This window comes from Delphinapterus leucas, chromosome 8, assembly GCF_059928025.1.
Source record: "Delphinapterus leucas isolate spDelLeu-1000000601 "Yukka" chromosome 8, BTC_Dleu_Yukka2, whole genome shotgun sequence".
In the NCBI taxonomy this organism is placed as follows: Eukaryota; Metazoa; Chordata; class Mammalia; order Artiodactyla; family Monodontidae; genus Delphinapterus; species Delphinapterus leucas.
In genome coordinates this window covers 36,275,409-36,298,938 of record NC_143136.1, presented here as the reverse complement: position 1 = coordinate 36,298,938, position 23,530 = coordinate 36,275,409, and the positions used below count along the sequence as shown (strand labels likewise).

At 38.3% G+C, this 23,530-nt stretch overlaps 1 protein-coding gene across 1 annotated transcript in view; it reads right to left on the bottom strand.

Moving 5' to 3' along the window:
• SATB2 (SATB homeobox 2) overlaps nucleotides 1-23,530 on the bottom strand; it is a 189,835-nt gene that overhangs the window by 15,058 nt on the left and 151,247 nt on the right. The gene's annotated exons all lie outside the window — the stretch shown is intronic.

The window sequence follows — 23,530 nt, the reverse complement described above, 5'->3', positions numbered from 1 at the left end:
GACACCAAAAAGTTTGAAAACTCTGTACCACATGAATCACTTTGAATACATAGCCTTGTCTTTCCCCTAATGAAAACCAAGCACTTTACTATAAAATACAAAATGGACCTTACAGTTAATAACATCCTTACTTGATCTCAGTCGCCTAGGAAAGTCTGAAAGAATGAGTGTAGGAGAAAGTACACATGCATTACGATTTGCCTCTTGACTTTATCTCTCAGAGACATTTTCACAGGCAAAACATATCCTCCTAGGTACACAACTCAGCACTATTTCTAACTTCAAATGATGTTACTTGAGTTGGCTCTTATGGTTCTAATTTCACATCCTAACATTATAAGACTTATTAAAAACCGTGGTTTAGTTTTGTTGCTTTTTTTGGATTATACAGTATCCTAAGGTCAAAACTCAGGAAATCTGTTATTAAAAAAAAAAAAAAGTATCCATGAAGCGATGACAAATTGCGGACTACAGGTGTTAGATTACATTTTGACTCCAGGCAGGTTTAATATAAGTTGGTCTCCTTTTATAATTGCTCTTAGCACATACAGCTATGGGAAGGGGGTTGGGGGTCGGGGGAGAGAATAAGAACCAAAAAAAAAAAAAAAAAAAAAGAGTAGAGTTCAATAAAAGAAGATCATGTCGAGAGAAATCAATACAAACAAGCAAAACGGTAGGAAGTCTAACATGGAAATATGTGTTCAATTTCATCCAGCCTTAGTCTGAGTTTCCTTTAATATTGTAACCAAGATGGTATTGGAACATCGTGTATGTTTTTAATGCAGTTTAATAATTGTTTCTCAAAATAAACACTTTGGCCAAAGATAAAAGCATAAAAACACTGTGACACAATAAGCTGTTAAAATAAACTTGGGGGTTTAGAGGAAGCTTCTTAAAACAGCCTTTGGCTTATATCATTTCCTCTTTGGTGACAAATTGAGAACAACTATACCAATGACTTTGGTATGGTTTGGGTTAAAAAATGTGTCATAGTCATCAATCTGACTTTGGGGAGTGGCCAGAATCTGTAAACCCTGAAGAGGTAGCTAGCTGGGTGAGCTGCTTTTCCAATATAAGGAGATGAGCTGATAGCAAATTAAGCAGGGTCAAGATGAGTAGCCATATTTCAATCAAATAGACTCCATGACACATAAAAAACAATTCTCTCTCCTATTAGAATGTAAGAGAGATAAAACATAGACATATATTGAACCTAATGGCAATTATAACTTTCCCTTCATCAGCATCATATGATAAATAGGTTTATTTGCCCATTTAGGACCTAACGTGACCAAAATCATTCCACAAACATAACAGAATTCATGGGAGAATTCAGGAAGAGCAGACTCTTCAGGAAAGTCCAGGCCACAACCATGTGTCCTTCTTCCTGGGAGAAACCATCTCCCAGCCCACCTACCCCAATCCCATTTGCCTGACACCCATGAGCATCCATTTCCTCCTGTTTCCATACACCTCCACCACCTTTCACAATGTCGTCTCAAAACACAAAACTTTGCCTCAAAATGAATAGAGAAGGCCTATCTTTTGAAGATCAGATTCAAGGTACAGATAATATTAAAGTGTCTTTAAAGACCTTATATTTGAGTTAAAATGAGTAAAGAGTAACATGACCAGAGCTGACAGTTACCTCTGGGATTCTGATTTCTAAATGACTGCATGACTTGTTTCATTGGTAGAGTTGAGAAAAGAGTGGCTTTTGCACCAGCATGGATGAAAGAAGAGCTCCTACATCAAGTTAAAGTTAAGTTAAAGATAATGAAGAGTGTAAAACGTTAGGATGATATATGTACCTGGAATTCATAATGGTATTAAAAGAACCAATGTGGAAATTCATGACACTTCATCAATGGCAAAAGGGCAAGAGAGAAAGATGTGCAAAGGTTCAGGATAAGAATGATCCATTAGAATTCTTAAACAGTTAATCTAGTTGGCTAAATAATTCTCAAGTGAAGTAAAAATGTAAACCAAATGAAAACAACTTCATCAAATGCCAGTGATACATGCATGACCCAGTAAGCTCTGAAATTTGACTTTTTAAAACAGATTCAAGATAAGCTTAAAAGAATAGAATACATTATTGAGCTTTGCTTTATTGTACTTCTCAGATATTGCGTTTTTTACAGATTGAATGTTTGTGGCAACCCCACATTGTCAGATGATGGGTAGCATTTTTTTAGCAGTAAAGTATTTTTAGATTAAGGTATATACATTGTTTTTTTTCCTTTTTAAGACAAAATGCTCCTGCACAACTAATAGACTACAGTATAGTGTAAACATCATTTTCATATACACTGGCTTGCTTTATTGTGATATTCGCTTTATTGTGGTGGTCTGAAACTGAACTGGCAATATCTGAGTTATGCTTGTACAGAAACTGCTTCAGATAAATAAATTGCATCCAACAAGTTTAACTAGAGCAGAGTTTCAATTCCTTTTAAGTGAAAACATGTTAAGTTAAAGGAGGTAGAGAATATATATATTCTACAAGAACAGACATCATGTAGGCAGCCAAGAACTGCATCAACGAAGACTTAAAATAATGATTCCTGAGGTAAAGCACTAGAGTCAAAATTCAATCCACTTAGAAATCTCTTACTATTTAGAAATCCAATGACAAAAATAACTTGAAAACACCTATTTGGTAAAGAATGACTTAGAAACAAAGATGATATGGGGGAAAGAATGTGTACACTTTAAGTCATAGGATCTCAATAAATTATATAAGCTTCATTGAACTAAAACATCATTCTTCCTGATTTACATACAGATTATATGATGTGAGTTGGGGGTTGGATGTTAAATTTAATCATTCAAATCCTATAATTAGTATGTATTCAAAGTGGTTTGCCATCCTTTGGCCTTCTTGTTTCTTAAAAACAATAACAAACTAATCTCACAATGGCGATAGGTCCTGTTGTATTTATTCTTCGGATGAGAAAATGCACACACAAAATTGAACTCTGATCCACAAATCACAAACCCCTGAGTCTAACATATAACAAACATGCCCTTACTGCTGTTTAGGTGGAAAATTGGGAAAAATACAAAAATTATTCTGTTTAAAAGTTTTGAACAAAAATTCATTTTAGTGTGAATAAACATCTTCCAATTAAAATATAAAAATAACACTAAAAATGACAGAGGAAACTATTCAATGTTTCAAGTGTATGGTTAAAAGTGAAGACAAACAAGTTAAGAAAAATTATAATACATTATGGAGAAGTTCCTCTCCCAAATGTTAATTTTGAGTGGGTAATAAAGGAATTTTTACTTTTTCTATCTTTGGATACCATTTAAAAATATATATATACCCAATTTTGTCAAAATTTGCCAGAACAAAAAAGAGAGATTTTGCCTGACACAACTCAGCCAAGACTCAGTATAAGATGAAAAATCCCCATAATTGTAACAGCACTAGTGACACTGCAGTTACGTTGCATTCCAGCTTCTTAAAGAAGAGTGTTTAAATTATTTAAGGAGAAAGGGTGTTTGGATTAGATTTTTTTACCAGGGGGGTGGGGGGAAGAAAGAAGGTAATCCATGTGTTTGAGGTCTCACATGGGGCTGTTTAGAATCCCTTGATAGGCCACATTTTCTGTATAATTTTTACAGTTGGGGTACTCAGAAGTCAGAACAATCTGACAGTTATGGTTAGTGAAAATATTAGATGTTCACCAACAAAATACTACCTCAGCATATTTTTTGCTTTCTGGATGTAACCACTTAATAACAGGACTTGAGAAAACTGCACTGTGTGAATCAAACACATAAAAGTACAAATATTCCTTTTATAGAAAGCAAATCTTAAGCAGTGCATTATAATCAACCACTCTGGTAAAAGACAAAGTATCTAGAAATACCACACCACGGACATATTATGGTTTATTATTCCCTAACGTCCAAACTGGGTAAACAAAGTCAAATGATCAAGGAAGGGTTTTCCCCTCAGACTGTGAGGTAAGGGCCACTGATCTCTAGGGAGTGTCAACAGAGATTCCTTGTGACTTAGCAGTGAAAAGGTGTCAAATGAGAGCTTATCAAACACAGCCTTTAGTTTTCAATTTCATTTAACTTCATCAGAGACTGGCTTCCTTGGTTTTCTTTTCTTTCAAGGAAAAAAGAATATGGAAAAATTAAATCATGTGAGGTGAAACTTCCAAAAGGTTAATTCTAGAATATTCTTTTAAATTTGAAACCACGTTTAATTCATTATGAGGTTACTGGTTTTACATTGTCCACATCGATCATCTTACTAATCAGGTATGGAGAAACTTTTGCTTCTAAACTTTGTGGTAAATACACCAGGTGCGAGAGGAAAAGCAGACAGGGCCAGGCACTCTTACTCAGACCGTGGTCTACTCAAGAAAATAAGTCTTTTGCTCCCAGGGTACCAAGGATGGTCACTGGGAAGAGAAATCCCAGTTCCTAATTCCCCGGGGCAAAGTAACTGGATTGGCAATTCCTTTTCCCACAAGAAAGATTCTAGTCTCCAAGCTGCCGATGAACCATTATATTCTCATAAGGTCGGTCATGCAGCATCCTTATCTACTCAGATTCACCAAGCAAGTCCAATTCTGTCTCTGTGCCACGTTGCCTTGGCTTTTCTAAGCATATTTGCTTATCCTGTGTAGGTCGTCCTCAGAAACTAGAACTGTCAAGTCATTACACTTCCAAATGTGAATCTGCTTAGGGGTGGATTTAATTTAATAGCTGAAAACTCAGTACAAAACAAACACACTTACAACTGACATTATCGGGGAATTAATCATTACTGCTCTCGACTGGTGTTCCAAGACCCCACATTGCCCCAGCTAGGATCTGAGAGTTCTCGCTGACTCCTTCCCCCTCCTCTGAGCCTCCACATCTAGCCAATCCCACGTGCTGCTGGTTAATTTTCCCCTTTCCATTCTTCTCTCACTGCTGTTATTTAGACTTTAAGATCTCTTGCCTGAATTAGTAACCATTACTTCGCAAAAGGCCTCCCGGCCACAGCCAACACAGCATCTTGCGAAAGGCCTTCAGTGGTCTCAGGATGGGTCAAGGCCTCTCGCACATCCAAGAAAGCTCCATGACCTGAGTGCAGCAGGTGACCCTGCTCCGTCCTTGCTCCTGAACCCTGCCTTTCAGGCTGTGCTCCAATGATCTTAAAAGCTATAGTTCCCACCCTCGTGCTGTTTTGCCCCTCTAATCTCAGTGCCTTTGCCTCCTCTGTCCCCTCTACCTGGAAAGCTCCTCCAGTAAGGAATTCTGTAAGGAACCCTAGCAGCACTATTTCCTGGAAGCCTTCTGGGTCCTCCGGCCCACTCGGTTTTGGGCATATGTGCCCATCTTTTGTGCTTTTCTTTCTCTGTACTTACTTACATGCTGTACTACAGTCATCTGTCCACACACCTGTCTCTCCACGAATCTGTGAGCTCCTTAGGGATAGATTCTGTGTTACATTCTCCTCCACACACTCAGCACTTAGCACAGGGTCAGGCACTGTGTTTTGAGAGAATAGTGGAAACTTAAAATTTATCCTAAAACTTCCAGAATACTTCTGTATTGGTAATAGCCATATTATATAGACCAAAAGTCTTCTTAAAAATTAGAAAACGTCTAATAGCTGTGAGGGGGGAAAAAGTGGCCAGTTCACACCGACACTCATTTAAAAATACACTTAGTACTGAAAAGGGCTAAATCACACTAGTTCGTAATGACTTACTAGACTCACAGACACACACACTTGGCACAAGCCACCAGTACCATAGAGCGGCTCAAGCAGTTCTTTAATTCCGCCCCTGCCCCCCCACCCCGCCCCAATTATCTGCCTGAAAATTACTGACATTCAGAGACATGCGTTCTGGGTGTCACTGTTGTCAGGGATAAAAACTGACATATTCATCAGCTTGCTTCACTCTCCCCCTCCCCAATCTCCAGAAATATTTCTACTATCAAGAGAATTCAAAAGGCCTGCAGCAGACAGTTTCTATGACAAAAAAAAAAGCTGCTGGCGGCAAAACAACAAGTAACAATGAGAGAAAATTATAAAAGCTAGATGTATTTGCTTAAAAATGGATCACAGGTAGCACAATAAAGCCTGAGACAGTAATGGCCCTCAATGGAATGAAATGCGAAGGAATGCTGCCTACCTACACAATGCTATGGAAAGCACAGTAGGTCTTTTCCAAAACAAATATTAAATGCCTTATCCTTAGAGGAGAAACAGTGACGTTAACTCGCGTGGGAAGAACCAAAAAGAAAGGAAAGTAACAGAATTATTTTCAAAGTATGTATTTCTGCTGCCACTTTGAGTCAACCACTGTGGTTCCAACACCACACAGTCCAAAGCGAGTAAGGCCAATGGTTTAAAGTTAGGGCCAGAAATGGCCTTTGCTTCTTCCTGGCCACCTTTGTAGTTTATTTAGATTTTATTAAAATTTGTTTTTAGAAACATTCAACTAAAACTAAATAAACCATGGGGGAAAAAATCCATGAAGAAAGAATCTAGAAACTAAATATAAGCCATCTCATTTATACTTACAGAGACCAGAAAAGCATTTTGGCATTAAAGAACATTTTTGTTTTCAGGTGCAGTGCTTTTAAGGGATTATATAATTACCCTTATTGAGAGCATACTTTTTAGCTTTGTCAGATTCTCCGTTGGAATTATAATTCCAGACCGAGCAAAGAATTCTATCAAAACTCTATTATCGGGCTTCCCTGGTGGCGCAGTGGTTGAGAGTCCGCCTGCCGATGCAGGGGACAGGGGTTCGTGCCCCGGTCCGGGAAGATCCCATGTGCCGCTGAGCCTGTGAGCCACGGCCGCTGAGCCTGCGCGTCCGGAGCCTGTGCTCCGCAACGGGAGAGGCCACAGCAGTGAGAGGCCCGCGTACCGCAGAAAAAGAAAAAAAAAAAACTCTATTATCATATTAAAACACTTGATCATGTGTTCCCTCAAGATTCCCAACTTTCTATTTCTGAGAAGAGAACAGATTTAATGAGATATTTTCAAAGTAGAACTGGTAAAGGGAATATTTGTGAAAAGCACTGCCAAAAAGACAATTCATGTGGTAGACACAGAAAAGGCAAATTTTACCACATATACTGGAGCAATGGATATTAAATAATCATCTCTGAATAAACTCTACAAATAAATACAGTCCTTTTGGTCTAAACTGAAGACGGCATTGCCTAAAGGAAATCTCTAAGGTCAACCAGCAATTAACTGAAAGGTTTTGATTGAATGCTATTGACTGCTTTCATATCAGACAGCTTCCTGGTTATTATACTTCATGGGCTAAGTAGATGCCAAGACATTAAACTGTCAATAATCTATTAATACTTCACTGTTCAGCTAACTCTCCCTGAATCTGCAGGAAAAGCATTCAAGCCAAGACCTGCTGAGAACTAATGCAGATTCGCCAACTCTGATATAGAAATCGTACCTTTATTACCTCCCAGCTTAAGTGCCTAGGAGAGTTGACACAGTATAAGAAGAATATGCAGGTAATAAATGCTTATTCAGATGAGTTAAACTAATTTTTTTTTTTAAGAAATTGCTGAAGGGATGAGCATGTCCTGAAATCTGACCTTCTTTCTAAGTCATACTTAACAGTTTCTAAAGTGTATGTAATAAACATTTTCAAAGAGAAATGAGAAGTTATTTAAAGTGAGCCTCACAGGTCCCTGCCACTCAGCATCTGGAAAGCAGTTATACACATTGTGGGGTTGGGGGAGAACTTTTAATGAATTTAATAGAGAAAAGCACTTTAATTAAATGCTGTCAAAGTGGATTGTATTAATGACTATACACAGAGGAATTTAAAGCAGCTAAGTTTATTTAGCAAATAGAAACTGGGCTTTCGAAGCCTGCAAGTATTTATGTTTCTGCAGTTGCAGTACATCTAGAAGACGATGATGGTGCCAAATGAAACCGTTGAGTTATTAGATATGATTTTATTTATTGGGTATTATTAAAGTTTCAAAGGCCTCAGGGGAATTAATTTCATTTTCAAAATGAAATACCACATCTGATCAGAAAGGGTTAAGAAAGTGAATACTGTCCCCCAGTTTCTTCTGGGCCCTGGAATTTTGAAGCAGCTAAGTGGCTAATGGGGACAGCCTTCTTTAGGTTCACCTGGTCGGAATTCACATCATCTCATGGTAGTGCAAAGTCAATGACACTATTTCTTCTATGACTTCTTCTTCTGTTGTTTCTTTTCCCCCAGTGATTGGTCACTAAACACAATTCATTCTGTTTCACATAGCAATAAGCTGAAAAATGACCAAAACTCCTAAAAATCTCCATGAAAATTTGGTTGCCACAACTTTTTAAATGAAAAACACGAGTAACACGAACTTCTAAAAAGGAAAAGGTATCGAATGTTTGACTTAGGGCAAATAGGGAGAAAAGGGTCTTCCTCAGTATCTTCTACTCAGAGGTTGACCGCAGAACAAACCTATTATTAATGATAATATTTTAAAAATAAACAAAGAAAATATGAGCCTTAATGCATGAAAGCTGTAAAAGATTGAAAAGCTGGTCTGGCTAGAAAACACTATGTGTGTGTCAAAATGATTTTCTCTACCGTTTGTAAAAATGTAATTATCCATGATATGCTATTATCCATGATAGGCTACAAGGGTGAAGGATTTCAAGTAAATCCACTGGAAGCTAAGGATTCGCCTTTGGTCTTCAGCCCCTGACACCACCATGTCTGTGAGATCACAAACTTCTGCCATGATTTACCACATCCTCTTTGCAGTTATATATACTCTTTCAGTCTGTCTTTAGGTTTTAATTCAAAACATGAGGAAGGGGGAGGAGGGAAACGTGAGGATTGGAGCAAAAAAACAAAACACAAAATCCAGCACCTATTTCCTTTCAAGAACAGAGTAATGATCACAAATGGAGAGTTTCAACTTTCTAAATAAATAACCTAATTTTTAATCCTTCCCCTCCCCCCACCCAAGCTATTTATTAATATCGTATGTTTGATCTGTGTCTTTGTAGTTCTGGAACTTATAAGCAACTCTGCTTTCCCCATCTGCGCCAAGATGTTTCAGACTAGTCTTTGAAATGCTGCAAATGCAGATGAATGGGACATAAAATAGGAACTGATTACATACACGTTCTATACGTGAGTAATGGTGACACAGAACACAGAGGACATTACATGTTCATAGAGTGTACTGGACAACTGTGCTTCACATACGCAAACATGAAGAGATCATCAAAGTACAGCATGCCATCTCTAGCCTATCTATGCTAGGAGCTCAAAATAAATTGGTTGATTTCTTGCAAATAAAGTGACAAGAAAACTTCTCCTCTGGTACCTCAGTAGTTCTAAAATGAAGATATATCAAAGACTCATCAACTCATAGAACACACTGATGCATTTGATCCAGATTATGTTTTACAAGCAAAAGAATCCGTCAATTTGCTTCTCTCCTTTCATTACTAAGGAAATGACTGTATTAACTTACTACACACACTGTTTGACTATTTTAGCTTTATCTCTTTGGGAGGCTTTCATTTCACATGAAGCACAAACTCAAATAAGGATTTCTCTCAAAAGTATACTCCTAAATTATACCTACATGGAAATATTTGACATGTGTCAACCACAATTCCCTTTCTGCTCTTCTAGTACCACAGTTTTGAGTACACTGTTGACATGAATTGTCAAAAAACTGAAATGAGAAAAACTATATTTAAGAAACCATTTGCATGTATATATTGCACTTAAACAGTATATGCTCACTTTGGCACATTCTGTTCATTTAGATCATAATAGAAATAAAAAGACCTTTCCATATCCACATATGTTTAAGCATTCACATCATAGATTTTAGCTCCCTAAGTTTAGAGTACTTTGAAAAAGTAATCGACTCCTCATTTTGAAGTGCACTGTCAGGGTTCACTTTATCATATCTAACAAAGTAACTCTGTTAAAATAACTTCCCCTGTGTTCTACCCAAATCTGTTGGGTGTTTGGCACTAGGGAATCCCAATGTAATGGACTCATTACGTTACATGGCGCTGATTCTGCAAAATGAATCTAACCAGGTACTTCAGTTAGCCTTGTATACCACACACAGAAAGAAATACAAAGACAAATGCCATGAACATGGAGCAATAAATGTAAACTAAAGGAGAGCATGAAGAGGAAAGAGTAGAAACGACGACTGTTTAAATATATAACTATTTCTGATACCTGAGTGATCAAGTTAGCTGTAATACCAATCAGCCATTCAGCTATGGAAACACCTAAGCCTTTCTTTCATAAAATGGCTTTTGGCATGTCTTACTTATGAAAAATAAATACATGGATATCCACAGAGCTTTAAAAAAAAAAAAGCTAATTGGAGTCTATTCAGTGCTGTGCTGGTAAATGTTTAACAACAGACTCTCTACAGAAAAAAAGCTCCAATTGAATCATTTGCCAGTTCTTACAGTGTGAATAATTCAACCACGGCCAGTTCCATTCTACTAATGGTGTAAAAACCAGCTTCCAAAATTCCTGAAAACTTAACCATCAGTTCCTGCTAACGGGTGTAAGCTTACTCCAGCACACCCTGATCTGCTATCGAAAGTGATACCCGTCCCTCCTGTGCTTTCCAGACTTGGTCACTGGAATTCCTCCACCTGGCCCAACTTACCTGTCACTTTCCCAGCCCCAAAGGGATTAGGATGAACTTGATGTGACATACAATTCCCTAAAAGATTCCATATAAAAAGGTGAAGGGCTATATGATTTGCAGTGAATTAGATCTAGAAACAACTTGTGAGGAAATTGAACTTGTGACCTCGGAACTGTCAAATCTATCTAGTTTGCTTGATCTCCCATTTCTAGGGTTAAACCGAATAATAATAAAATAAATGAATTTCAGGACTTTGGCAGTTTTCCTTTAATTGAAAGTATGCTTGTCTATCATTACAAGGGGAAGTTCTAGACTTCAACTTAATAAAAATCAGCAGTAGTTTTCAGCTACATTAGATTTCCACACTAAACAGAAACAGCTGAAAAGCCACAGTAGGTAGGTTTGGCTACGATAGTTTAAAACTCAGTGGCTGGCTTTCTCTTGTAATTGTCGTAACTATCAATCATAAGAAAATCAACTGGATCTCTCTGAGCCCCTATAAGGTGTTCATAATTTGTTATGTTGATGCTAATTTGTTTTTCCAAAATGCATTTAAACCTCCCAGGGGCCATGTGTTTTTGTGTTATTTTTTGTTTTTTACATTTGCATGAAAATACTCAAATGGGGATCAGAAATAGATGAACCAACTCACAGAATGAGTGTTTCAGATCGGAAGAGTCTCTGAGATCACCTAATCCAGGTTATAACTGTTTACAAAACAGTAAAAGGAAATTCTAAGGGATAAAACCCCTTGTCCAAGGTCACAACCCTGTGACTGGAGTCAATGTCACTTACAGGCCCTTTTCTTTACCTTATCATCTTTTTTCCCGTTTGGTCAAAGGTTCATTGGAAATAGAAAGTAGTTTCTTTCTTTACAAGATGCTCTAGTTCCTGAAACACTGAATAGAAAGGCTTAGGGGTTAACGAACATATACAGAAAAATTTTTTGTATTTAAGAACTTTTCAACTACACTCAGATTTAAGCAAATCCCAGTCATCTACTTTATATGTGCTTTTAAAAATCATAGTCAGAAGGTGCTGACTTCAAAAGAAGCAGTTATGTTTGTTTCTACCATTATGTGAGCAAGGCATCATGATTTTTCAAAATTAAAATCAAATGGTTATATTTATCATCAGGTTCTTAACCCTGTGTCGTTCAATCATGGAGTACATGACACATTTGTCATGAACTACACTTTAAATAATTCATTACCATCAATAGAAAAATTTGCAAATGTTTTACTTTTTTACCTTTGTTTTGTTTTGGGTAAATTAGAACTGATTTCTATTCTTCTACAATGACACTATTCATACATACTTCCTCTTCTGTTTACTTGCTTATCTAGGAAGGAAAGAGGTAGAATTCCAGGTCGTGATGCCAGGAATTGAAGTAACACGAAAACCACCCATTATTATTTTCAGTATGTAGGACCCATTAAAGACTGTCTTAAGATCTTAGCAAATTCTGTATCTCTGCTCAGCCTACGAATACATAGCCTGTTCTGCAAAAGTCTGTATTCATTTCCCTGGTAGCCTCCAAGCGACTCAAGACCAGAGAAAATTTCATTCTCCTTAAGTCTGTCAGAGCCTGTACAGAGCTGCTGATAGTAAATGCTTATTTAATACTGGACCAAAGAGACTAAAACATCATTACTGCACCTTCACAACTTTGTGGGTTCTAATGTGTTACAGAAGTGATTAACATAGTTTTACAAAGAGCTGCATATGTAGATTAGTGACCCAAGTAGCATTTTTAAAGACAGTTTTGATGAAAAACAGATGGATAATAAGCATGTCTACTCCACCCCTAATTTCACCCCGACCACACAGACAGACACTTCTTATTTTGTCCTGGTCATGTTCTCTCTCCTCACCCAGGGTGATTTCTCCAAGTGGCAACCTTATTATTTGGCACTGGGGTATGGGCTAATTCACTGTTTTGAACCAGCCACCTGGCTCACTGGTGTTGATAAAGCTGGGGCCTTTGGAGGGTCAGGTGTGTGAACTAGTCCCTCTTAATAATGAGCTCGTTGTGGCAGAAAATGTGTTGTTCAAGGACTACGGGAGCTGCTTCTCACTACCTCCTTAAAATTTCTACTGGAATGCTTCTCATTCATAGTTAATTGTTGATATGAAAGGTATTCATTGTCTTTGCAGAAGCAACAGAAATGTACATCTGCAGAGAAGGGCTTCTCCACATGGATGAAGTTCTTTGGACTCTAGAGAATAGACTCAGAAGATCTGTTAGCTTTGGTATCTTCAAACATTTTTTTTAAGGTAATGTCATCTCTGAGAGGCTCTATGTGTTTTAAAGATATTACCCAGTACATTCGGGAAACAGCTGGAAAAACTGAGGCACAGAGATGGCACCCAAGGTCGGGATCGGAGAAAGGAATACAATCTATGGATTCCACTAAATCGTAGTCTGAATTCTAGGTTAAGGCAAGGCAGCCAGGGGGAAAATGAAGTCTGTTTAAAAATGCAATCTACGTGAGTAAAGGGGAGAGCTGCTCAATAGATGTGTGAAATTCTGTTTTATGTACTGTTATATACGTGGTGCCTAGAACGCCACCTGGCACACTGAAGGAACCCAACCAATATTTGTTGAATCAATGAATAAAAATGGCAACCTCTCAATTGTGTCTGCAGCTTGGGTCTGAAAACAGTTTTATCAGTCAATTTTAATCAGCCTTGCCAAAAGCCAGACTTTGCTAGATATCTATAAAAGTATAAAGGAGGTATTTTCCTTCTCACAGATGAAATATGGCAAGGCCCTTCATTAGAACAATGACACATCAATGTCCACAAGTGCCTTAAGTTTATTGTTGGTTTTTTTTGTGGGTGGAGAAGAAGGCAGGATGCATGTGAACGCACTGACTTGGTCTATTTTGCCTCTCTTTCTCAATTTGCTCCACATTGCTCACATTTAATCAGTTTGCCCCATCACAAAATTTATTAGTCGTTGCCCTAAGCTCTCTCAGCTTAAAAAAAAAGTGTTTCAGACGTTTCAGATAATGGAAAGAAAGGAGAGTGAAAGGAAGGAAGGAAGTAGGGAGGGAGGGAGAAAATAGCTACACTGAGTTGGCCAACAGAACAATAGCAAGAACGTTCTCTAACTATTCCATAGCAATATATATTTTTCAAAAGACAACTAAGCTTTATGTTCAAAAGTATTATGTTTAGTCTCATTTTCTATCAGAACATCAAGAAAAGGCCAAGGTGCTAAAGGTTTTATAATATTCTTACTTTAATTTTACCAGAAGGAAAAGAATATGACAATATATATGAGGAGTACCTTGCTGTCCCAAAACCTTTAAAAACAGACACAAATAAATGTAATTTATATTAGTGATCTTAGTGGTTTCTGAGCACTGAGCAGTGCAGAAACTCATATCAGTGAGGAGTATTTGTCCTGATGTAAGTGACACAGCTAATCCTGCTTCTTCCCTTCACCTATAGAGTGGCATTGGGCAAAGTGCCTTCTACTCAGTTTTAGGATCTGAGAAACAAGGAGTATATCAGTAACCCACAGTATGAGCTGAAGGGATTGTGCTGCCTCTCAAAAATGCAATTAGACTATTATTTAAAGAACACAGCAATTATGGAAGAGCAAGCTACTCAGGAAACCAAGGTTCTCTATGCTGCCACAGGACAGGAAAAGACTGGGAGAAGTGGAACCCAGCTGCTTGACATTTCACTTCCAACCAGTAGCTAACCCTGGATGTTTAATTTGGAAGGCGGTGTGTTGTGAAGATTTAGTCACTAATAGGGCGAGCTCTGCTTGGCAAAAACACTGGAACGGCCCCATGAAGAATGAGGAATAGAAAGCTAACTCCAATTATTAAAATGATAAGCCTGGTAAAATGTTGGACCTGCTTTAAAGCAGTAAATAGGCAGACCCAGAACAGAGTATGATAAAATTTTAAGTTTAATTCCTATCAGGATCTATAGCACAGTGCCTGAAAGCATGGATGTACATGATAAATGTTAGAAAAACTGCAATGAAATATAAAGGCATAATACTTTGGATACACACAAACTTAAAATCACTCTTAGGCATTAGTTCCTTACTGCTTACATGTCCAGAGCACTTTACATTTAAAAAGTCATATAAATCTCCCTTGATACGAGAATTTTTTTTTTTTTTTTTTTTTTTTTTTGCGGTACGCGGGCCTCTAACTGTTGTGGCCTCTCCCGTTGCGGAGCACAGGCTCCGGACGCGCAGGCTCAGCGGCCATGGCTCACGGGCCCAGCCGCTCCGCGGCATGTGGGATCTTCCCGGACCAGGGCACGAACCCGTGTCCCCTGCATCGGCAGACGGACTCTCAACCACTGCGCCACCAGGGAAGCCCCACGAGAATTTTATATTAGACTTGTTAATCATACCTGCTACCATCTATCCTGACAAATGCAGGGCTCCTAAAGGGCCCTAACTTCCCAGCCAAAGGACATGGCATTCACAGGTTACCTGTAGGTGGTCTGCAGCCAGCTAGCTTTCCACTTCCCATGCTCCTTGAGGTCATTCTAACCTTGTGCCCAACAAAGCCCTTTCTCTAAAATGCAGTGACTTCCAAATTAAGCAATCACATTACTGGTTGGAAATTAAGTGTCAAGAAAGTTTGCCTTCATGGGGATAAGGTGGACCAGCCAATTTCTCTCTTATAAGTATTTAAAGTCATAAATAAGAGTGGGTAACAGAAGCTGGATTTCATAAAGGCATACAAAAAAGTCATGAGGTAGAGCAGAGGTCGTGGGCAGGTCAAAGTTTTGAGAAGGTAGAATTATAATTCAGAGAAACTATGCATAGTAAGCAGAAGTCATATGGTAGACAACTGTAGAGTAAATGGTAAATCAGATGAGATCAGAAAGAAAAAGACTGATAGCAGGAAGAAGCTGATATGGGGAGGGGGTATGTTATATCCAGGATTGCAAAGGAGGGGGTGAATCCACGAACTCCAGCTGCTGAATTACAAGTCCCAGGTTCAGAGAAACCTACCCATATTCACAGTCCTACACCTGGATTTTCATGAAGTTCTTTCACCCTCAATTTCTTTGAATATGTCTCCAATAATTAAGCTGGAATTTCTGTGTCTTGCAAAAGAAAAAAAAATTACTTTAAGAAACTTTAAATTTAAAAAGTAGACAAGCAACTTGCTTAAATCTCTAGAGAAAACAAAGCCATAGCTAATGTCCAATCTATCAGCTAGCAACTCTAAGGAGGTTATTCAACTTTTTCACATCACCACCAAGAGAAACCTGTTCACTACACTTTGGAAGAAGCTGAACCCAAGGTAGAAATGTCCATGTTCTAGAATAAAAAGAGTTAGTTGTAAATAACCTCCAAATCTTTCTATATTCCTGGTGACAAATTAAAAAGTTTGGATGTGCTGAAAGGCTAACTGGTAACAAAGAAATGAGGAATGCTCTCCAAGTTGAATAAATGCATGAAGGATAGCATAACGTTAATAAGAAAAAGGCTAGCGTGACTCCTGACTGATGGTCAGGGACTCCCAAAGTTTTCCCAACTGAGGACCTACGTATACCCAACTGCTATAATACTTCATCTAAAATGGCAGGTGTCTATCTGCACATTTCCTCACAACTAGGGTAGAGTTTCAAACCTCTAGAGCCACATTCAGATAGCAGGCTTTGAATAGGAGCTTGGAATGAATCCAAAATGGGAGAATTTCTAGTAACCTGGTTAAAGAATTTGCAAACATCCTTAATTGATTAATTAATTAGCTTATTTATATTCTTAGACACTGTCCTTTTGAAAGCAAATTCACAAATCAAAATATACCTACAGCTGAAGCAGAATTCCATGATCAAATTCTCAGGGCTTAATCATAGATTTCAAATACCCTTAAACACTAGCAATGAGAGTCACATTCCAAAGCTACCTCAAAAATGCCGAAAAAGCTGAAGAGAAAGTGAAAATTTCAGTTACATCAGTTCTTTGACATCACACCAATGAGCTACAGGTTTCACAGCACTGAATATCCTGTAAAAAAGAAGCTAACAAAACTAGATCTATTCAGTAGAATGATTAAAAATTAAATGATGTACATAAACAGCTTTGCCTAATACCAGACAGCTAACAGCAAGTATTCAGGGAAGGCTGGCTGCTGCATGTTTAGCAGTTCTTTCTAGCACAGAGAAAAAAGTCAGACGCTGAATGTAGACTAATGTGGATTTAAGGTCCCACTTTGAGCAGGTTACTAAACTTCTCTAAGCTTCAGTTTCTCAATGTGCAAGTAGATGCTGCCCCCCCCCAACCTTGGTGGGGTTTCTACATGGGTTTCTCAGCCCCAGCACTATTGACACTGTGGAACAGATAAGTCTTTGGTGGGGAGGCTGTCATGTGCATTATGGGACATTTGACAGCATCCCTGGCCTCCACCCAGTAGATATCAGTAGAATCCCCAAGTTATAGTAATCAAAAATGTCTCCAGACTCTGCCAAATATCCCATGGGGGCAAAGTCACCGCTGGTTGAGAACCACTGGTTGACATCAGCACAGGGATTCGGTAGCTTAGAAAATGCTGAGAATACCCTGAGTGGGTGGCAATCCAGACAAGCTGAAGTATAAAGCTGGTGTCAGCTGTCATACACCAGGTCTCTCACATTCTTCCTCAGTGTACGGCATGGAATTTTAAAACAAGTACTTGTCAGGAAACCACACAGCAGCAAGCTCAGAATTCCTGAACTTACAAAATAACCCATGGAAACACTGTGGTGGAAATATAATAAAGCAATAAAGCACAAACTGCACAGACATGAACAGTTTGGCAAATGCTTCCCAATCAACCCCACTCAGTGACCTAGTCATAGCATGAGTGATGTCCTTTCGTCTCTCCTGCACTGAGAGTGAAGTCAGAGGAAAGACTGAATGCCAAAAACGCCTGTGTTTTCATTCAGCTGGCGATCCTGGCTTCAGGCAAGGCTCTTCGTCTCTGCTCCAGGTTTTCCAGTTGTAAAATGGAGTTGGTAATAATGAATACCCTGACCTAACTAGTTTTTGATTCTAAGTTTGAGGCCCCTCACTATAGGGCCTCAGGTCATAATAACCACTAGGGGTGAAATCACTACAACCACAAGAAATCATTTTGTCTCCAACCGTTTGAGGTAAACAATGGAATTTATTTCACCTTTTTCATGGAATGTTTTAGTTTGTCATACAATTTCATCTCACCTATGCTGGTCTTCTTTGTGCTATCCATACATGAACCAGAACTATTACATATATTAGCATTTTGCAACATTTATTTTTCATTATTATTCCCCAAAGGAGCCTTTGTAGGCATTTTTTCCTAATCATTTTCCCTGCATCATGAAATTTTAATACCAGATATACAGAATATCTCTTTATGTACTATGTCCCTTTGGAGGGCAATAAACAACTGTAAACAAGATTTTTATGCCCCCAAGAATCAATTTTTACTCCCTGGGGCAATACTGCCCCCACTGAGGGTCCATAGTGTAGGTGAATCTAGTTTGCAAGGTGTGTTCAGAGCCTGGAAAATCACTTTTTAGACAGTAGGAACTTAAATGGGGGTTCAAAAGAGACTTAGAATATCAGAAAGAAAACTGGAGAAACGGGATAATTCCATATGACATCAAATCTACATCACCTGGAGAGAACTGAATTCCCAAGGAAAAAACATCTCATTCCTCCAGGACCCCCAAGTCTCTAGGGCCGACTATACCCCTTAGCGGACCCAAACCCAACTATAACCTAGCTTCATCCCTGAAGAGAAATTCCATCAAATATGCATTTCAAGGATTGTTAGGTGTTAAAATTATAAAAATAAATGACACACAATGGCTACCATGGAAGAAATCAGAAGCACGCGGCAAAGGCGTGTGTGGCTTTAGTGTGGCAGCTTCAGATGTAGGACTCGTGAGGCAAGCTGGTCTCAATGGGACAGAGTGACGGGACAGGAGCAGCCTAAGTGAACAAAGTGGATGGGACATATGCGCATGGAAATAGCATGTGGGCAGTGGGGATCCTGCAGCAGGATGGCAAGGATGTGTCCTGAATAGAGTATGTCAGCTCCAGCCATGTGGCCCAGTGGGTCAGATCTTCTGAATTTCTGGATTGCTATGTGAAATCCAGATTTTAAATGAAATATCCTAATTTCTAAACATGGGCTTGAATTTTTCAAACCTTTCATGGGCTTAAAAAGAAGAAACACATCTGCATGCAATATAAGACTACCAATTAGTAAACTATTTGCAAACAAAGGGCAAGAAAATTTTCCTTCCTTCTGTGAGGAAAGAGGCTCTGACTCTAACGGACTTCTCAACATCACAGAAAGCACTGAATGGGGAGGGGGTGATTCCAAGCTCTTTCTTTTATCCAGTACATCTGTGGATCCCTAATTTAACAGACTATATCTGGTGAGTAATTATGCACAAAGGTCACCATTTCATATCTTTATAATTAAAAAAAATTGGGAAATAGTGTACCCTAACTGCTTAAAGAAACTTAAATGGCACCTTTCCGTGACCACAAGTGGAGTGGACTTCTGTGTGTATTTTAATATGCTGCCTCATCAGAGCCTCTTAATAATCACTGATTTCACCCATATTTAACAATTTAAAAACCAAAGGAGACAAAAGACCTGTATGCAGAAAACTATAAGACACTGATGAAAGAAATTAAAGATGATACAAACAGATGGAGGGATATACCATGTTCTTGGATTCGAAGAATCAACATTGTGAAAATGACTATACTACCCAAAGCAATCTACAGATTCAATTCAATCCCTATCAAACTACCAATGACATTTTTCACAGAACTAGAACAAAAAATTTCACAATTTGTATGGAAACACAAAAGCTCCAAATAGCCAAAGTAATCTTGAGAAAGAAAAATAGATCTGGAGTAATCAGGCTCCCTGACTTCAGACTATACTACAAAGCTACAGTAATCAAGACAGTATGGTACTGGCACAAAAACAGAAATATAGATCAATGGAACAGGACAGAAAGCCCAGAGATAAACTCACACACCTATGGTCACCTTATTTTTGATAAAGGAGGCAAGAATATACAATGGAGAAAAGACACCCTCTTCAACAAGTGGTGCTGGGAAAACTGGACAGCTACATGTAAAAGAATGAAATTATGTATGGTGTTAGAACACTCTCTAACACCATACACAAAATTAAACTCAAAATGGATTAAGGACCTAAATGTAAGGCCAGACACTATCAAACTCTTAGAGGAAAACATAGGCAGAACACCCTATGACATAAATCACAGCAAGATCCTTTTTGACCCACCTCCTAGAGAAATGGAAATAAAAACAAAAATAAACAAATGGGACCTAATGAAACTTCAAAGCTTTTGCACAGCAAAGGAAACCATAAACAAGACGAAGAGACAACCCTCAGAAGGGGAGAAAATATTTGCAAATGAAGCAACTAACAAAGGATTAATCTCCAAAATATACACGCAGCTCATGCAGCTCAATATCAGAAAAACAAAAACCCAATCCAAAAATGGGCATAAGACCTAAATAGGCATTTCTCCAAAGAAGATATACAAATTGCCAATAAACACATGAAAGGATGCTCAACATCACTAATCATTAGAGAAGTGCAAATCAAAACTACAATGAGGTATCATCTTACACCGGTCAGAATGGCCATCATCGAAAAATCTACAAACAATAAATGCTGGAGAGGGTGTGGAGAAAAGGGAACCCTCTTGCACTGTTGGTGGGAATGTAAATTGATACAGCCACTATGGAGAACAGCATGGAGGTTCCTTAAAAAATTAAAAATAGAACTACCATACGACCCAGCAATCCCACTACTGGGCATATACCCTGAGAAAACCATAAATCAAAAAGAGTCATGTACCACAATGTTCATTGCAGCTCTATTTACAATAGCCAGGACATGGAAGCAACCTAAATGTCCATCGACAGATGAATGGATAAAGAAGATGTGGCACATATATACAACGGAATATTACTCAGCCATAAAAAGAAACGAAATTGAGTTATTTGTAGTGAAGTGGATGGACCTAGAGTCTGTCATACAGAGTGAAGTAAGTCAGAAAAAGAAAAATAAATACTGTATGCTAACACATGTATATGGAACCTAAAAAAGAAAAAGAAAAAAAATGGTTCTGAAAAACCTAGGGGCTGGACAGGAATAAAGACTCAGATGTAGAGAATGGACTTGAAGACACAGGGAGGGGGAAGGGTAAGCTGGGACGAAGTGAGAGAGTGGCATGGGCATATATACACTACCAAATGTAAAATAGATACCTAGTGGGAAGCAGCCACATAGCACAGGGAGACTAGCTCAGTGCTTTGGGACCACCTAGAGGGGTGGGATAGGGAGGGTGGGAGGGAGGGAGACACAAGAGAGAGGAGATATGGGCATATATGTACATGTATAGCTGATTCAGTTTGTTATAAAACAGAAACTAACACACCGTTGTAAAGCAATTATACTCCAATAAAGAGGTTAAAAATTTTTTAAATGGCGCGTTTTCTGCCTAATTAGACAAAATGTAACGTCACCAAACTAGTACTACCAACATATGAATTTTTAAATTCCTAAAACATGTAAGCAATTGTATCTTCCTAAAATTTTAATTGATACAAAGGCACAAGTGAATCCCAACCCTGAGTCCAAGAGCTTAACTTCTGGACAATTACAGACATTTTTAAGTAGTCTGGGACCTTTTTGAATACAGTCCTTCCCAAATCACAGAGGCTGTGCTAACTCTATTCTCCAGTCTCAAGAGTTTTGCTGGTTAGTTCAAGTTCTATTCATTTTTCATATCACGAAAGAGAAATACAGCATTCAAAGCAGTGTCACTGAGACAGGCATGACGTAAAAAAAAAAAAAATAAGTGATGTATTGGAGACTTTCACAGTTGTTCTGGGATCAAGGTCAACGGCTAAGACAAAGTCAGTGTAGAGAAAATTACCTTATTTGTAAACTCTTTAGCTAAGAGCTGAGTGATAGGAATAATCTTTTATAAAATAAGTGAATTCTCTTAGTGATATCAGAAGTTAATGTTAATAGCCACAGACTGCTTAAAACTAAAAAGGAAAATTACAGACTGACTCTTAGCCATTATTGTCAGCACACTTTAGTTCTGACACACTAACATAAAAGGTAATAAAACTCATAAATCAATTGGCTGTCTGCTTCTAAGATTTACTTTACTCAGAATGGTCAGTTAAAAGACAAAATATGATGTTGAACGTCATTTTAGCTACCTAAACACAGGGACCTCACAGAGATGAGAATTTCTGGACAAAGAATGGAGACAGGAATATACAAGAGCCATCATCCAAATGAAGGGAGGTCCTCATTTTAATGGAAAACAAGTATTAGTATCCTTATCTCAAACTTCTCTAAATTTTCAACTTTGTCATCATCCTATGATAAAAAAGAAATGCTACTAATGTCTATAATAAATCAATTTTTTTCACTCCTGTTCTGTTTCTATCTTGCTTGGATTGACTAAGATGGACCCTGAATGAAAAGTCCACACAAAGTCAGTAGTTTCCTGAAGCTAGTCATTGGCCCTGTGTTGGTTCAACACAGAAGTTGGGATCAATTCACATCAAAATGAGAAAAACAAGGGTGATGGTGAGTTTTTCATATGACTGAATTTATACATTTGTAAGATCTTTTGCCTAAGGCTATCCTTTTCATTAATTTGTTTGTTATTTTACTGTATGAAATATATGAATAACAAACGTGAGTGCCCATTGAATTTTTTTTTTACTTAGACAATTTTATTAATTTTTATTTGTAAATATATTTTATAACAACTAATTTTAATGGTCTTTCTAATTCAGCCAAAATAATATTTTTAAAGTACATTCCATTTCAGTATTTGCTCTTACTTCCACCACCTTGAATTTTTTGAATAAATTTATTTTCTAAAATAAAAGGTTGGTGAACCTACAATGTGCCCCTGTTTAATTTTAATTTCTACTAAATCTCAAAATCTAAAAACCACCGCTCCATGTGACGCACGTTGGTCTAATTATCTATAAGGAGGTGCCCTGGTGTTTGGATGAGGCCCCAGCTAGGAAAGGACAAGAGAGGGAAGGCTGGTCCTGAAGGGTAAGACTTGGGGCTCATCTCCGGGGAATGAATCACCCAAGCACGAATACAGAGCCTGGACAGCGGGCTCTCCCACTTATTAACCAAGTATCCCTTTTTACCTCCCCTCTGAGTTCACTGTGGGTATTATAAGAGACTCCTGCATGTGTATAGCTCTATGAACTCATGAGTCTAACGATCTGGGCGATTCACTCCATGACTTTGGAAAGTGACCAATGAGAGCATGAGAGCACTGACTGAGATGTCAATATTTGGATGAAAAGTGATATAATGGCCCCACTGGCTTCTGGCTTCTCCCCAGGGGATGTGAGGGTGGAGTAAGGGGAAAGGTGACAGGAAACCTCAGGCAGAGCATTTCACTGTGTCCTTTACCATCTCTCCTATGCTCTCTGATCAAGACCCCATGCCCCACACTTCCTTCATCCTCATCTTCCATTCTTCACGCACATGTGCACACGTGCATGCACTCCTGCCTCAATGGCCCTCTTCTTGCTACACACAAGGAGATTCAGACAGGCCTTAGAGGATCCTCTTTGGTGGCAGTTGGAATTGGTGGTATTGGACAGGAGGATAAGTCTCACAGTCTGACAAAACAATTTGTGGCACAACTCGAAGAGGTGTAACTGTAGAAACCCTCATTAATATTTCTTCCTGAAAGTAATTGACTTTAGACTACAGCAAGCGTCGGTAGTTAAGATCAATGACTCTCAGAAATAAATATTATTTCTCTCAGTGAGAGCAAAAATCTAAGCAAACAAAACATGCAACCCAAA